Source organism: Desmodus rotundus, chromosome 7, assembly GCF_022682495.2.
Source record: "Desmodus rotundus isolate HL8 chromosome 7, HLdesRot8A.1, whole genome shotgun sequence".
Taxonomy (NCBI): Eukaryota; Metazoa; Chordata; class Mammalia; order Chiroptera; family Phyllostomidae; genus Desmodus; species Desmodus rotundus.
In genome coordinates, this window is record NC_071393.1 from 52,879,645 (window position 1) to 52,896,424 (window position 16,780).

The window sequence follows — 16,780 nt, forward strand, 5'->3', positions numbered from 1 at the left end:
TGTTGCTCAGCCATAAAAAAGAATGAAATCTTACCATTTGCTACAGCATGGTTGAACCCAGAGCAGAGAGAGGTTTTCAACCTTTTTCATCTCATGGCTCACATATGCTAATTACTAAGATTCTGCGGCACACCAAAAATATATTTTGCCGATCTGACAAAAAAGAGATATAATTTTGATTCATTCACATCAGATGGATATTGTCGTGTTGGCTGTTGTCACTTTTTAAATTTGACAATCTAAGGCAGGGGTGTCAAACTCATTTTCACCAGGGGCCACATCAGTCTTGCGGTTGCCTTCAAAGGGCCGAAATAATTTTAGGACTGTATAAATGTAACTGCTCCTTAACCAGGGACAAGGAGCTTGGCGCTGCCTCTGGGTAGATACAAGGTGCTGGGCTGGATAAAACAAGATGGAGGGTGGGATTCGGCCCTCAGGCCTTGTGTTTGCCACCTGTGCTCTAAGGGAAAATAAGTCAGTGCCCGTGGCTAAATAGTCAGGTGTTGCATGTTTTAAAAATTCTTGCAGCACACCAGTGTGCCATGGCACACCTAGAGTGTATTATGCTAGGTGAAATAGGTCAAGCAGAGGAAAACAAATGCCATGTGATTTCACTCATATGTGGAACCTAAAGAACAAAGTAAATGAACAAACAAAATAGAAACAGACATGTAACAGAGAACAGGCTGGTAATTGACAGAGGGGACGAGATCTGGGGGACTTGGTGAGAAAGATGAAAGGATTCAGAAGTACATTTGGTAGTTACAAAATAGTGCAGGGATGTAAATACGGCACAGGTAATATAGTCAATAGATTTGTAATAACTATGTACGGTGCCAGGTGGGCACCGAAAATGTTGGAAGGACTACTTTGTAAAGTGTATGATTGCCTAACCACTATGCTGTACAGTTGAAACTAATGTAAAATAATGTTGAATGTAAACTGTAATTGAAAAATAAAATTTAAAAAAAGTTCAATAAACCTAAAAAAAAATCCTTCCATTTTGTACAGCTCATGGGAGCTCCCCTCTAGTTGCTATACAAAATGCTAGAAGGGAGAAACACGAGAATGGAAGGGCAGATAAAGCGCTTCCCAGACAAGGTCAAGTTAAAGGAGTTCATCATCACCAAGCCCTTATTATATGAAATGTTAAAGGGACTTATCTGAGAAAAAGAATATAGTAAAAAATATGAACAGTAAAATGACAATGAACTCACAACTATCAACAACTGAACCTAAAAAAACAAAAAACAAAAGTGAACACCTAGAACAGGAACAGAATCACAGAAATAGAGATCACATGGAGGGATATCAGTGGGGAGGGGGAGAGGAAAGAATGGGGGAAAAAGGTACATGGATTAAGAAGCATAATAGGTAGGTATGAAACGGAGAGGGGCAGGTTAAGAATAGTATAGAAAATGGAGAAGCCAAAGAACTTATATGTATGACCCATGGACATGAAGTAAGGGGGGGTAATATTGGAGGGAGGGAGGTACAGGGCGGAGGGGAATAAAGGGAGAAAAATATTGGGACAGCTGTAATAGCATAATCAATACAATATACTTAAAAAGAAAGTCCTTCTTCCATCCCCCGCACCACCTGTGACACCAGTGACTACTTGTCGGTCTTTTTCCCCTTTGCCAATCTGATATGGCGAAAATGCCCTAAGCACTGCTTTAATTTGAATGTCTTTAATTACTGCTGATGTCAAGCATCTTCTTATATTTATAGGTTGTATTTCTTTTGTGAAACACTTGTTCCTTTCTTTACTTTAAAAGATTTTATCTATCTATCTATCTATCATCTATCTATCTATCTATCTATCTATTTATTTTTAGAGATAAGGGAAGGGAGGGAGAAAGAGAGGGAGAGAAACATCAATGTGTGGTTGCTTCTTGTGCGCCCCCTACTTGGGGCCTGTCCCCCAACCCAGGCATGTGCCCTGACTGGGACTCAAACCGGTGATCCTTTGGTTCACAGGCTGGCACTCAATCCACTGAGCCACACCAGCCAGGGCCACTTGTTCATTCTTCTGCTCATTTAAAAAATACAGTTTATCTTCTTTTTTTTTTTTTTTTTTAGGAGTATAGTGGATTTTACTAAAGATTCTGTAGAGAGACAGGAAGATTTATGTTACTAGTTTATCTTTTTTTTATTATTGACTATTAGAAGTTCTTTGTATATTATTAGGATATTGGCTCTTCATCATATACGCTGCAAATTTGATGAAGGCAAATCATATATGGCTAAATCAGATTATTTTAATGAGCAGTCTCTAGTTTCTTTTCCTTTTGTGTAAAATCCTCAAGTTGCCATGTAAAAATGAAGGCTGTACTTTGTCAGGCTCTGTCTTGGATTCATATTTTAAATTATATAAGGTCTTTAGGCATACAATATTTGCATAAAATGCAACACTCTGTATCCTACATCAAATTTTTTAAAAAGGAATTTCTTATAAATCTCTGAAGCTCTTCTCATTTTTAATTTTGGGAGAATGATCTATTTATTTAAAATATTTTATATTTAGCCCTGGCTGGTATGGCTCAGTGGATTGAGTGCCAGCCTGAGAACCAAGGGGTCACCAGATTCCCAGTCAGGGCACATGCCTGAGTTGTGGGCCAGGTCCCCAGTGGGGGTGCACGAGAGGCAACCACACATCGATGTTTCCCTCCTTCTCTTTCTTCCTCCTTTCCCCTCTCTGTAAAAAATAAATAAACAAAATCTTTAAAAAATATTTTATATTTAATTTTAGAGGGTGGTGAAGAGAGGGAGAAAGAGAGGGCGAGAAACTTTGATGTGAAAGAGAAACATCAATTAGCTGCCTTCCATACATGCCCTGGGGGCTGAACCTGAAACCCAGGCATGCCCCCCAACCAGCAACCGAATCCATGATCCTTCGGTTCGAAGGACGATGCCCAACCAAGTGGGCCGCACCAGCCAGGGCAGATTTATTTACCTTCTTGTTTCATATTGACGCTGGTTGAATTTCAATGTTAGCAGTCAACTAGCATAATGATTTATTCGGGAAGAGTATTAGAGACACCAATCCCAGACCTTGTTAGGGCAGTGTCTGATGATCCAGCTGTATATTGTATATAGAATTTATGAAATTCTACTGAGATAATGTATCACGTGATTTAATGATGCAGGAGAGCTGTTCCTAAATCCCTGGATGGTGTCCCATGTGCTCTAGATGGGATTGAAATTCAGCACTAGAAAATGTGGCATTCTGGCATTAATGACAGAAAACACTAATGAGCTTTAAAAAGCAAAAGTGTAATTTAAGTAGAGTTGGAAACCACTTTTACCTTAAGTTTTGAGCAAGTCCTTCCAAGACCTCAAGTAAATTCAATTTTGTCTGCATTTAATTAGCACAGTCCAAACCTATTTGATATAATTTTCAGTCATAGAAAAGTTATTTTACTTTACCAAATGATTATTTTGTAGAATTCTGTCTCATAGGTGAATTGCTAATCAGTTCAAATATCTCTTTACAGTAGCCAAACCTCCTGCATATGAATTGTATTTACTTAGTTATTCAATGTGGCATCCAGTTTCCATTCACAAAGAAAAAGCTCCAGTACATCTTTTAATTGTTTTTGAAAAACTTCTGAGAGCAACCAAGATGGCGGCGTAGGTAGACACACTGCGCCTCCTCGCACAACCAGAACTGACAGAGAATCGAACAGCAAGGGGGACCAACACCAAGAAAATAGAAAATAACCATTCATCCAGACTGGTAGGAGGGGCGGAGACGGGCACCGGGGTGGAGAGGACTCGCGTGGCTGTGGCGGGACTGAGACTGGCGGAGCGTGGGACAAATGGCGCAGGCAGTCCGAGCACTAGCAGACCCCGCGGCCCCACATCTGCGCAGATAAACCCAGAGGGCCGGACTCAGAGTGGCGGAGAGTGGGGCAGGCAGAGCAGCGGGTAGCACCCCGCGGCACCAAATTCACCCACAGATAAACCTGACGAACGCCGGGCAACGAAGCAGGGCAACGAAGCAGACCGTGCAACCCAGGGCTCCAGCTCCAGGAAATAAAGCCTCAAACCTCTGATTGAAAGCGCCCCTGAGGGTTGGGGCAGCAGCAGGAGAGACTCCCAGCCTCACAGAAGAGGTTGTTGGAGAGACCCACAGGGGCCTAGAGTGTGCACAGGCCCACTTACTCGGGAACCAGCACCAGAGTGGCCCAGTTTGATTGTGGGTAGCGGAGTGAAGGATTGAAATCCGGAGGAGAGTGAGGCAGGCGCCATTGCTCCCACTCGGCCCCTCCCCCTCATACAGCGTCACAGCTCAGCGACCAGCGTTACCCCGCCATGGTGAACACCTAAGGCTCCGCCCCTTAAAGTAACAGAAGCGCCAAGACAAAAAAAAAAAAAAAAAAAATGGCCCAAATGACAGAACACTTCAAAGCTCCAGAAAAAATACAACTAAGCGACGAAGAGATAGCCAACCTATCGGATGCACAGTTCAAAGCACTGGTTATCAATATGCTCACAGACTTGGTTGAATCTATTCGAAAAACAGATGAAAAAATGAAGCCTATGCTAAGAGAAACAAAGGAAAATGTACAGGGAACCAATAGTGATGAGAAGGAAACTGGGACTCAAATCAATGGTGCGGACCAGAAGGAAGAAACAAACATCCAAATAGAAAAGAATGAAGAAACAAGAACTTGGAAAAATGAGGAGAGGCTTAGGAACCTCCCGGACGCCTTGAAACGTTCCCACATCCGAATTATAGGGGTGCCAGAAGGAGAAGAGGAAGAACAAAAAATTGAAAACTTATTTGAACAAATAATGAAGGAGAACTTCCCTAATCTGGCAAAGGAAATAGACTTCCGGGAAGTCCAGGAAGCTCAGAGAGTCCCAAAGAAGCTGGACCCAAGGAGGAACACAACAAGGCACATCATAATTACATTACCCAAGATTAAACGCAAGGACCTACATCCAAGATTACTGTATCCAGCAAAGCTATCACTTAGAATGGAAGGGAAGATAAAGTGCTTCTCAGATAAGGTCAAGTTAAAGAAGCTCATCATCACCAAGCCCTTATTATATGAAATGTTAAAGGGAGTTACCTAAGAAAAAGAAGATCAAAAATTGGAACAGTAAAAATGACAGCAAACTCACAGTTATTAACGGCCACACATAAAACAAAAACGAGAGCAAACTAGGCAAACAACTAGAACATGAGGGTTGTCATTAAGGGAGTGGGAGGGGGAGAGAGGGGGAAAGGTACAGAGAATAAGTAGCATAGATGATAGGTGGAAAATAGACAGGGGGAGGGTAAAAATAGTGTAGGAAATGTAGAAGCCAAAGAACTTATAAGTATGACCTATGGACATGAACTATAGGGGGGGAATGTGGGAGGGAGGGGGGTGGGCAGGATGGAGTGGAGTGGGGGGGGAAATGGGACAACTGTAATAGCATAATCAATAAATATATTAAAAAAAAAAAAAGAAAAACTTCTGACATTACAGAACTAAACTGAAATGTATTAATATTCCACTTTTACATTTCCATGACAAACAGAAAAAAAAATTTAGGAGTCAAACCCTCCTCCTCCAAAACAAAAAACCAACAGGGAGAAGCTTATAAAACTAAATATGGATCTCAGCATTAACAGCTGAACAGAGAAAGGAATTAAAATGTTTTAATTTTTAAAAATATTTTATTTATTTATTTTTAGAGAGAGAGGAAGGGAGGGAGAAAGAGAGGGAGAGAAACATTGAAGTGTATTTGCCTCTTGCACACTCCCTACTGAGGACCTGGCCCCAAACCCAGGCATGTGCCCTGACTGGGAATCGAACTGGTGACCAGCGACAGATCTGTTAAACTGGTGACTGGTGACTGGTGATCGGTTTTTTGTGACATTATAGAGCTCTGTCTGATAGAATGGGTTCAAAAGCCTCCATTCAGGGAAACAGCCCTTTGGGGTTCTCAGGCCGGCATTCAATCCACTGAGCCAACCAGCCAGGGCAAAATGTTTTAATTTTTTATTTTATTTTATTAAAATATTGTTATTGTTGACACGATTACAGACGTACCCCATTCCTCCTGCCCTCCTCCATAAAATGCTTTAATAAAAAATCATGCATAGATGATAAAGTGGACAGAAATTGAAACTTTAGAACCTGTTTTAAACCTGGGATTGCCAACTGTTCAGAAACTGCACAGATGGATCATGGATGGTGGTGACCAGCAGGAAAGGACTATGGATGAATCTCATTGTTCTAGCTGCTCCCCATGCTCCTGTCTCGCAGAAAGCCTGACATTGACTAGATACTGAGCCAGGCTAACGCTGACAGCAGAACCAGGGGTGGTAACTTGCCTATCAGCAGATCCTTCTGCTGGGTTCGCAGTTTTGATCTGCGCCCAGGCATCTGATGGGTCTCTTTGATTGGTGACCTGACACCTGATTATGCAGCCAATCAAATCATTGGGAATGGTGAGTTCATGAGAAGTAGTCTGAGCAGATGCATCCAAAATGAAGTGGGACTCAAGAGTTGGAAAATTTTAGTTTAGGTACCAGCTAATAAGCTTAGTAATCAATGCATGTAAAAGCTATTGTTCCGGGACCTGAAGGTATGACCCTCGCTGACTCCAGGAGACCACAAGCAGTTCCACCTCTGAGTGTCAGGAGGACTGCAAGCAGTCAGGATGGTACCTGAGCCATTGTGCTTCAGGGTAATTTAAGATGGTCTGTTAGGGTGCATAACCTGCCGTCTTCTCAGATGGCTGCCCTTCTGAATACAGTGCCCATAAAGATTTGATCCCTGTGTCTGCTTATTGGTTGTGCTAGTGACGGGCAGCACGAATGCCAGCTTTTCTGCTTTCATATTCTGGTGACTCCTTTCTGGGACAGACTTTGGGACTCTCCAGTAAGTCTGAATATTTGGGAGTCCCATTGGCTGCCTGGACTGGGGGACCCTGGGGTGCGGATTTGGAGACTCCCTGGCAGCTGCCAAGCGATTTCACTTGGGGACTCTCCTCCTCTGACTCTCGGCACCTCCCGTCGTCTTCACCTTGTGATCGAATCACTGCTCTTTCTGGCCCAGGTTGCAATCCCGGGTCATGACTTACATCGCCAGGAATTAAGGTGCCTTGTGGTTTACAGATCTCTGTCTGGTAAAAAGGTGTCTCCTGGTTTAATTAAGGTGCCTTCTGTTTTTTGTGACATTATAGAGCTCTGTCTGATAGAATGGGTTCAAAAGCCTCCATTCAGGGAAACAGCCCTTTGGGGTGAATTTTGGCTGGTAGGTTGACCTATGCTGATAAACCTACAACTGAAAAGAAAGTGGATTTTATTGTAACGCTGTTTGGCTTATGTATTGTATAATATAGACTCAGGAGAGCGCTGGCCGCTGAATGGGTCTTTAAATTACTGTATTATACTGCAATTAGAGTTGTTTTCTCAAAGGTCAGGGAAGTGGGACAAAGTGCCTTAACTAGAAACTTTCATGAGTTTACATAGTCAGGATGCAGGATTAAAAGGAAATAGATTATCGGTCCAGAGAAAATGGACTTTGCCTGGGAAAGAAAGCAGAAGCTCAGAGGAGAGGGCCCAGGAAGGTCTAGATATTATGGCTGCTGTGAGCATGATCAGGGTTTCCATGGCCCCTCCAGCCGTGGGGGATCTACTACTAGGCTGAGGGAACTGGGGAAAGTGCGCCTGAACTGGTTTCACCATCTCAAACCCATCAGAGAACCAAATTCCATGAAGGACAAGCCCCTACCAGGGAGGGCAATACCCTTTGTGATGACGTCCAGTGGGAGTGGGGCCAGAGGGCCAGCCCCCTGGATCTTATTGGGCACATACTCTGTTTCTACATCAGATCTGTTAAACTGGAAAAACTTTGAAAGGACCAGAGTATATCACTTCAGAATGGATGACGGAGTGCACCCAGGGTTTTGAGTCCCTGAAGGTGCACCTGGCTTCTGCACCGGCCTGGGGGCTTCCAAACTTGCTAACACCCTCTCAGTTATATGAGCAGGGCATTGCCCTAGGAGTCCTCACCCAATGCTTAGTGACATTCCGCAACCCATCGCATACTTGTTAAATAAGTTAGATCGCAGTGTTCGGGGGTGGCCAGCCCGCTTGAGAGCTGTGGCAGCTACCTGCAAGCTCTAACAGGAAGCTGGAAATTTTCCCTGGGACAGCCTTATCACCATTTATGCACCCCACCAAGGGTAGAGCCTGCTGGAGCGAAAGGGAAATTGTAGCTCACTGCTGGAAGAATGGTCAGGTGCCAAGTAATCCTCGACAATCCCAACGTCTCCCCCAAAACTCTAAGGTAAACCCCGCCTCCCTTCTCCCGGCTACACTAATGTATGACCGTGCTGAGATAATTGATGAAGTTTTCCTAGCAGAATTGATTTACAGGACCATCCTTTAGAAGAAGCAGACTGGACTGTATATGCAGGTGGAAGCAGTTACATGGACAAAGGAAACAGAAAGGCTGGGTATGCAGTTGTGACTTTTGAAGAAAGAGCGAAGGCCAAAGCCTTGCTCCAGGAACCTCTGCTCAGAAAGCTGAACTGATTGCACTGACGAGGGCACTGGAATTGCCGCACGAAAAGAGGGTGAATGTGTATATTGACCGAAGGTAAGCTTTCCTAATTTTGCAATCACCTGGTTCCATCTGGAAGGAAAAAAGAACTGCTAACCTCCAATACAAAGGAGATTAAGCACATGCCTGGGTTTGGGCCAGGTCCCCAGTGGGGGCCTGCGAGAGACAACCACACATTGATGTTTCTCTCCCTGTCTTTCTCCTTCCCTTCCTCTCTCTAAAAATAAATAAATAAAATCTTTTAAAGAAATGAGATTTAGCATACAGCAGAAATTTAAAAATTATTAGAAGCTGTTCAGGTACCTTTATAGGTGGCAGTTGTGCACTGCCCAGGGCATCAGAAAGAGGACGCTGAAGTGGCTAGAGGACGCCATCTGGCTGACCGAGCAGCGAAAGAAGCTGCTAAAGGAGTGTTTATAAGGCCTTTGTACCTGTTCTGGACTGTCACAATTTGACACTGAATATTTGACTGCAGACTTAGAGGAAGCTGAGAGCTGGGGTTTTGATGAAGAAGGTGCTAATAGTGGGTGGAGAAAGAATGAGAAAGGAGTTATACTGCTTCCTGAACACTTAGCAGAGCATGTGAATAGAACACCCATACAGATTCAATCCCTGTCAGTGCTACTGGTTCTGGTAATGACAGGCTGCATGAACGCTGGCTTTTCCAGTTTCAGAATCGCCCAGTCCTGAGCTGCCGTGCATCGTGGAAGATGAGACTGTTGCATTGCCAGCTGGTGCAGCTTGGTCAGACCTGGCTGTGGAATGATGTAGTGTCCTCGAATGGTATAAGCTGACCACTTGCAAAGTTGACTGGAGAACTGGACAGCTCAGGCCAGTATGGGATGGTCACATCCTTTTGGGGGAAATTGGGAGAGAGTGTCCAGCATGGCCACGCCGACCTGTGTCACACACTCAGTGGTGGATTGAGGAGTGCCAGCAATAGTGACAGCCTGCTCAGCTGAATTGGAAAGCATCTCCCCTGCCACCTGGACCTGGGCCCCTGTACTCTCTCGTATTTCCTTGATCATGCAGCCACCCTTCCCAATGGGAGAACCACACGGATAGCAGGGACCACCAGCTTCAGGGCGACTGGGGCTCTCCTGACAGCTGTGCTGTTGGTAATAAGCTGTTGACATCCTCTTCCTCTTTGTCAATGACCATAGCAGAGGCTTTGAAGACGGCACTAGTGGGTCCAGCCAAAGTGATAATTCTCTCAGGACAATTCCCTTCTGAGATGCCGGACCATGCACCACTCACTCTCCTCTTGCATCTTCTTAATGGATTTTCCATTCTTTCCGATGACACTGCCAAATTCCTTTCCACGCATAAGTAGTCAGATGGTGAGAGTGACATTTAATCCGCCTTCAATCACGCCACTGTTCGTGCTGAGCAGTGTTCTGGGGAGCTGGGCTTTGAGTGGCTAAGTCTTTGGTCACTGGGGGGGTCAGTGAGAGCCAAAGACTTCGGGGGAGAGGGGAAATGGGGGAGAGAGACAACAGGGGTGGTAGAAAGACTAGGGCTTCCAGCTCCCCCCACCCCTCCTCCCCTGCCCTCTTCCCTAAGGTGGGGGGATGGGTGGGGAGGGAGGGGAGGCAAAAAGGGGAGAGAGGGGCGGGTAGGGGAAGGCACAGGCTCCTGCTCTTGCTGGTCTGGGGTGCATATGAATTTTAGACTTTAAAAGTTCACACAACTGATGATCACCTGTCAAAATGTTTCACCTTTCACAGCAAAGTTTTAACACAAATTGTAGTCAATATTTGCTCCCTCAGAGGTTATCATAAAAGCTAGGAAGAGTGACACAATGGCTCATGACCTGTTATTTATTTGCAACACAAAGGAGACTAAACATGAAGTCACTATTGTATTCTTACTTGGAAATTAGACATAATGAGTTAGAGGAAGCATGAGCTGTTAATGTGAGGTGTGTTCAAATAGGGCCTCTTGTTTATATTCCTCTGCTAAAGAGACAGGCAGGCTTGCAACTGATAACATCTGCAAGGGGACATTTATTCGGCCCTTGCTCTTGGATCTACCTGCAGGACCCCACCTTTCCACACAGACACTCTCCACCTTCCAGGTCCCATCAGGGCCTCTGCCTCCTCTGCCTCCTGGCCTCCTGGTGTCCATGCATCCTCAGCGTCAGGCTTCTCAAGCCTCAGGATCCCCACTTGTCATTTCCTTTCACAGTCTGGGATCTCCCTCCCTCAGGCCCCTCTTTGGTGGGTCTGGGTATTTGGATGAAGTCTTCTCTGGTGGGAGGAGGGCAAGATCACACACCCTTCTAATCAGTCCCACAGGTCTGTGGACTGCAGGCAGGGGTGTGCCTTTTGCAAGGGGGAGCAGGTTTTCCTTCCTCCTAGCCTGAGAGCAGAGTGGGGACTGACGGTGCTGACAGCAGGCCCTCTCGTGGTGGGGAAAGCTCCTCACTTGCAGCAGCTCATCTGCTCGGAACCCACAGAGAGAACCTGCACCTGGACTGTATGTCAGTGGCAGCGGGGTCCTGATTTACCAATGCCACCTTGTCCACTCCTTGGCATTCTCAGAAGTTGCCAGTAGTAACCCGGTGCCAAACAGAACAGGAGTATTAGAAATCAGGCCTTCGTGCCTAGCACGCAGTGAAGATTCAATAAGGATTTTCTAACTGCTTGTATGAATGAATGAACACAGTGCTTAAATCGACTTTCTTGTGGGTCCTTTATCTTGACTCAAATGACCTGGTAGATTTAGCCATGTTGTTAGCAATTGTTAGGGTGTATTTACCTTGAACATTGCTGAGGGAAACTCCAAAGCTGACCCTGCCCATCGTGAAGCACTTGCACTTGCTGTGCTTCACAGTGACAACCTGTTACAGAACAGACCGGGGTGGGGGGGTCGCCCATGATATACTGTGACCGAAAGGACCCACCCTTGTGCTCCGGGGGCCCCCCACCCCGTGCTAGGTTCGCCTTGCCCGCCGCCAGGGAAAGACGTCTCTCAATGCCAGAGATGGGTGAAAAGGAAAGGAATTATTTATTTAAAGAGTTATACAAACTTAAGAGTAATGACTTAATGTCTACATTGAGATTCCAAAGTCCTTTAGAATACCCACAAATGCACAGTCCTTCCTTCCCCCTCTGCCCGGTCTGGGGTACTGTATCTCAGAAAAAGAAATAGAAGTCCGTGGTTCTTCTGTGCCCAAGCTGTGTGGTCCCAAAAAGACTGCATAGCTGCCAGGCCTGGGTTTAAGTCCCAGCACCAATCTTCCTCTGCCATGCCATTTCTGACTCCACCCACAACTGGCCACAGCTGCCAGCATTCTCTATTCTTCCAGCTTCACTGGGCTGCCATAGTAAGTCCCAGCAGGCATGGCCCCATGGCGTGGAGCCAATCTTCTCCAAGCTCTCAGGCAGGCGCTGTAACCAGGGGGAGTTGCCTCCCAGTTACATCCTGGGTGGCAGTCACTCCCATCTCCCTGGCTCAAAGCCTGGCCACAGCTATTTAACATATCTATGAAACCAGTTAAGGGTTATTGGTATGTTAAATGACCGTTCTAGGGGTTATCTGTAAAACCATTGCTATTCAAAACAACTCTCAATGGCCCTGCTCTACGTGTCCCATCCCAGACTTGTGGGGGTGAGGACATCTTATGTATATATTTTTCTAATATTTCCTGGACACCGAGTTCTGGGCCCCATTGCAAATCCCTATTTGGGGCCCTCCCTTGGCTGCACCTTGTTACAAGTCCATTTGAATAAATTACACATAAAAATGTTGATGGTCATTCTATTATGAATGTTTATGTTCTTCTTTGTGTTCTTCTGTATTTGTTATATTTGTTATATTTTTAAAAAGCATTTTTTTAACCAAGAATTTACTGTGCAATACGTTTGGAGGGTTTTCCATATTTATGCTCAAGTTGACTAGCCGTGCTTGACCCCTTTCCTTCCCACACTAAGAGACCAGCAGTTTCTCTACCCTGGGAATGAGCTCTCACCCCTCCTCTCCTCAGAGCCTCTGCTTGTTGCCTTCTTGTTTTTGGTCCTCTAACTCACAGATGGTCCCCTCATTGTTCCTGGAACAGCTTGGCCACCAGGGGCTCTGTCCAGCCCCTCCTGGCATTTACTGTGGCTCCTGGTCCAGGAATGTCTCCTGAAAACCAAGAGGGTGGGATGAACCTCATGTTTCCTTGCCAGTATGCGTGTTTATGGCTCTGCTGGGACATTAACCCCTTAAAGGCCAGCTCTGTGTGACCGGCCTTACAATTTTCACAGCAAATGGAGGCACTCCCTAAAGTTTTAAACCAATTATAACATTATAGTATGCGTTGCATTGGTCTTTCCGAAACCAGCCACTAGCACAGCCGGCATATTGTGAGCGCACAGTAGTGGGAGGTGAGTGAATGGATTGTTGAACCAATTACAAGGTCATTTCAAATGAAAAGATGATTTAAGTGAAGAATTTCAGGAGACAAACAACACGGGATAGTTTCTTGAGAACCTGTCACTTTTTTCGCAGCTGCTAAAAGTATTTCCATGAGGAAAGTTTTCAGGGTTAACGAGCAGGAATGGCTAGTGGTAACAGGTAAGCCAAGTTTGAGTGACAATAGCCAGCTCCTTATCTTGATAAGAGTGAGGCTGTGTGCAGCCTGTAAAATGGCAGAGCCAACCAAAGGAGGCAGACCTGAGAGGCTGGGCAGATTGGCTCCCTATCCCTCAGAGACAGAAAGCAGGGGTGGGAAGGAGAGAAGGGAATTAAACTGGTACAAGGTTTCTGGCCTGGAGATCAAGGTACTTTTTACCATTAACAGAGATAAGAAAAGTAAGTTTTGGGTGCAAGATGAGTTTGGACCCAAATATGCCTCTGAACTCGTGTCCCTAGTTATTATATAGGGGGTGGTACTAACTCTTTCTGAAGAAATGAGATAATAGGTGAAAAGCACTTTGAAATTTGAAAACTGGAAAGAACTAGACAATTATTGGATGATAATGATAACCTTTATTATTATTTTAATTATGTTTAGATACACTCTGCCAGCAGTTAGAATAAACCCTTGAAGTGACATTTGGGATCCAGAGGAAGGAATGAGACAGCTGAGGAAGTAGGCACAGATGTAGCAACAGAGGGACCAGCAAGTCTTTAGAGATGGGGAAAAAACAGGGTCTATCAAAGGAGCGGCGAGAACCCCAAGAGAAGGTTACATAGTACAGAGCCGTGAGAACCAAGACGAGGCAGAACTTTTAGAAGCTGGAAATGTTTAGCGGTGTCAAATGCTGCAGAGAGGCTGAGTAAGAAGAAGAATGATTAAGCCCCATGGAAGTTGGAAAACTTTAGTAAATGGTTTCAATAGGGGGTAGAGGTAGAATTCAGACTTTGTATATTTTGGAGGGGTGTTTATTTTTTTAAAAGATTTTATTCAGTTTTAGAGGAGAAAGGAGGGAGAAAGAGTGGGAGAGAAACATCAATGAGTGGCTGCCTCTCACACGCTCCCCACTGGGGATGTGGCCCACAAGCCAGGCATGTGCCCTAGACTGGGAATCTCCTGATTCCCAGGCTGGCACTCAACCACTGAGCCACACCAGCCAGGGCAAGCAGGGGTGTTTATTAAGGATTTAGACCTGATCCGACATCCCACCACCTTCATCCTTATCTTTACTCTAAGCCCATAAACTTGCTCACATCTTTCTCATCTGAAAAACCAAACAAAAACCCTTGCTACCATCCTATCTTTCTCCTTTCCTTCAAAGGCAAGTTTCCTGCAAAGGTTAGTCCAATTAACTCTCTTCTTTCCTTACTTCCCACTCCCTCTTGAATCAGGTTTCTGCCCTTATCACTTCACAGTGAATGTCATCACTTGAGCCTTCAGTGGACAAGACAAACTGGCCCTATCTTTCCTCCTTTTGCTTGTCCTCCCTGAGCCATTTGATCTGCAGGCCGCTCTGGGCGCATCTCTCCTCTTCGCCATTAATCTCAGCTCGTTTTGAGCACCCTTTAATATCTCCCTGTGGCTTTCATGTCCTAAGTGTCAGAATCCCTGGGTTTATTCTATACTCTGTTCTTCTCACTCTGTGTGCTTGCCCGGGGGGGGGGGGGGCTCATCTGTGATCAGGGCGTCAATTCCCAGGGGCTTATTGAAATTCACATGCCTTTAGCTCCTGTTCATACTTCTCTTCTAAATTCTAGACCCATTTCACATGCCAAATGTCCCCTAGATACCTCCACTCACACGTCCCTCAGCAACCTCGAACTCAGCCTTGCCCTAACAGAATTTATATGTTTGCAGCCAAACTTCTCCTGGATTCACCATCCAAGATCCCAGCCTCTTTCCCCCATTTCTCGTCAGTTGTCAACTCTAGCAAGATGGATTTTTGTTCACTAGAATCTCATGACAGTTGAGGGATAGAGGCTGGCTCAGCAGGGCTGCTGTCCCAAAGAGATGTGGTGGCCTGGGGGGCTAAGTACTGTAGGGAGGACTGCGTGGTAGGAATGGCACTTACTAGGGAGGTAGCCCAGTGGTGGCAGGGTAGTTGTGGGTGATGCTTCCAATCTTGGGTAAACTTAACTGAGTATCACCAAGTGCTGAGGTACTTTGGGTTCTCGAAGATAAAAGAACAGAGCTTGCCTATGTCTGAACAGATCTGAACAGAGATGCTCAGTGAGCACTAGGGATAGAGAGAAACCCAACACAGTTAAGATTCAGAAGGGGGGGGTGGCAAGTGCACTTGGATCTCTCAAGGGTAAGGAGGAGCCTAGTGAGTTTGGGTTTACATGTCCCATTTGCAGGTTCTACACCCCCTCTGCAATGTCTGCGATGGGATCCTCTTTTCCTCAGTAACCTCCAGGCTACTGCCTAACCCCCAAGTCTTGTCCCAAAAGCAAACCTGATTAAGCTATTGGCTCTTTTAACTTTTGGACGTCAAGTTAAAAACTCTTTAGATCCTCACACAAGGCCCTCCTCACACATATCAGGACGTGGTCCCTATGCTCTCTGGCCCCAAGTCTTGCTACTGCCCACACATTCTTCGTGCTTTCAGCATTCAGGCCTTTAAATGCACCAGGCCCGATGCTCAGTGATTGGGATGTCTGTCCCACCCTTTCCTCCCCAACCACATTCATTCTGCTATTTCTACTTTTCTTTCAGTATTCAGTTTGAGCACCATTTCCTAGAAGCCTTTCACAACCCCAGTCTGATTTTCTCTGGGCTATTGTGGTGTCCTTCACATAACATGAAAATACCGTTTTCCGCATCTCAGTTACACCAGGAAGCCTGCCTCTCCTCCCTAGTAGACTGGGTACTTTATGAAGGCAGATCTTGGTCTATCTGGCTTTCCATCCCCATTGTTCAGTGCATGAACCGCACTATATTTCTAAATGAACAAATAAAACATTATTAACCATGAAAGTTTTAAGGTTTAAACAGTAGGCTATTTAACCTATAAACCTTTTGCCATTTAAACAGCAGGCCATTAGTTGTGTCATTTCACATGCTAACCATGCGTTTCATTCCTGAAGGTGAGCGCAGCGTTGCTGGCCTATTTACCAGTGGAAAACTCTGAACATTCAAGAACGCATTTCCAGGAATTTTCAGCCCACAGACGGATGGATCTCAAGCAGCCTGTTATTATCTGCAGAACCCACCAGGCCAGCAACCTTCTCTCGACCTTGACACGCAAGATACCGACAGCCACTAAAAGAGGCGGGCACCTAGACCTATTTACGGTAATCTCTTTTGTCTTTAGGTTGAGCGCATGGGGTGTTTTGTTGGTTTATGTGGGTGTGTTTTGCGTGTGCACGTGCACAGGGGGATAAGAAGGTGGCAGTGTGTGTACCACTTCAGAGAAGGCTTTCCTGACTGCCTTCACTAGGTGACATTCGTCACCCCACCCTCTCTGAGCACCTTATTCTCTCCCTCTGCACCCATCACAGCTTTCCTGACATTCGTGTCATTAGTACTTGTCTCCCCCGCTAGCTCGTAAACTGTGCGAGGGCAGGAACGTAGGGCATTCCCGTTCACCCCAGTAACCCCCCTGCCAGCAGGATGCCCGAGGCATCGCAGATAATCCACAAAGACCTTCTGGGGAGCGTCTCTGGGTGGGACTGGGTGGACCCCAGCCAGCAGGAACGCCCCGCCCACCGACGGCGCAGCGAGGCGGGGCAGGGCGCGCGGCTCTTTCCCGGGGACTGCCTCGGGCTTGCGTGGGTGCGGCCCGGGGAGGGGGAAGCCGGGAGGG

The 16,780-nt window shown here is 45.8% G+C and overlaps 1 long non-coding RNA gene and 1 pseudogene across 2 annotated transcripts in view; one reads left to right on the forward strand and one right to left on the reverse strand.

Moving 5' to 3' along the window:
* LOC139441039 (uncharacterized) overlaps positions 1-16,780 on the forward strand; it is an 85,575-nt gene that overhangs the window by 999 nt on the left and 67,796 nt on the right. For both annotated transcript variants that reach the window (XR_011651428.1, XR_011651429.1), the window contains exon 2: positions 16,062-16,268. This is a non-coding gene — a long non-coding RNA (uncharacterized lncRNA). The remainder of the gene's footprint in view (positions 1-16,061; positions 16,269-16,780) is intronic.
* LOC112296576 (poly(rC)-binding protein 2 pseudogene) lies at positions 6,229-11,342 on the reverse strand (annotated as a pseudogene).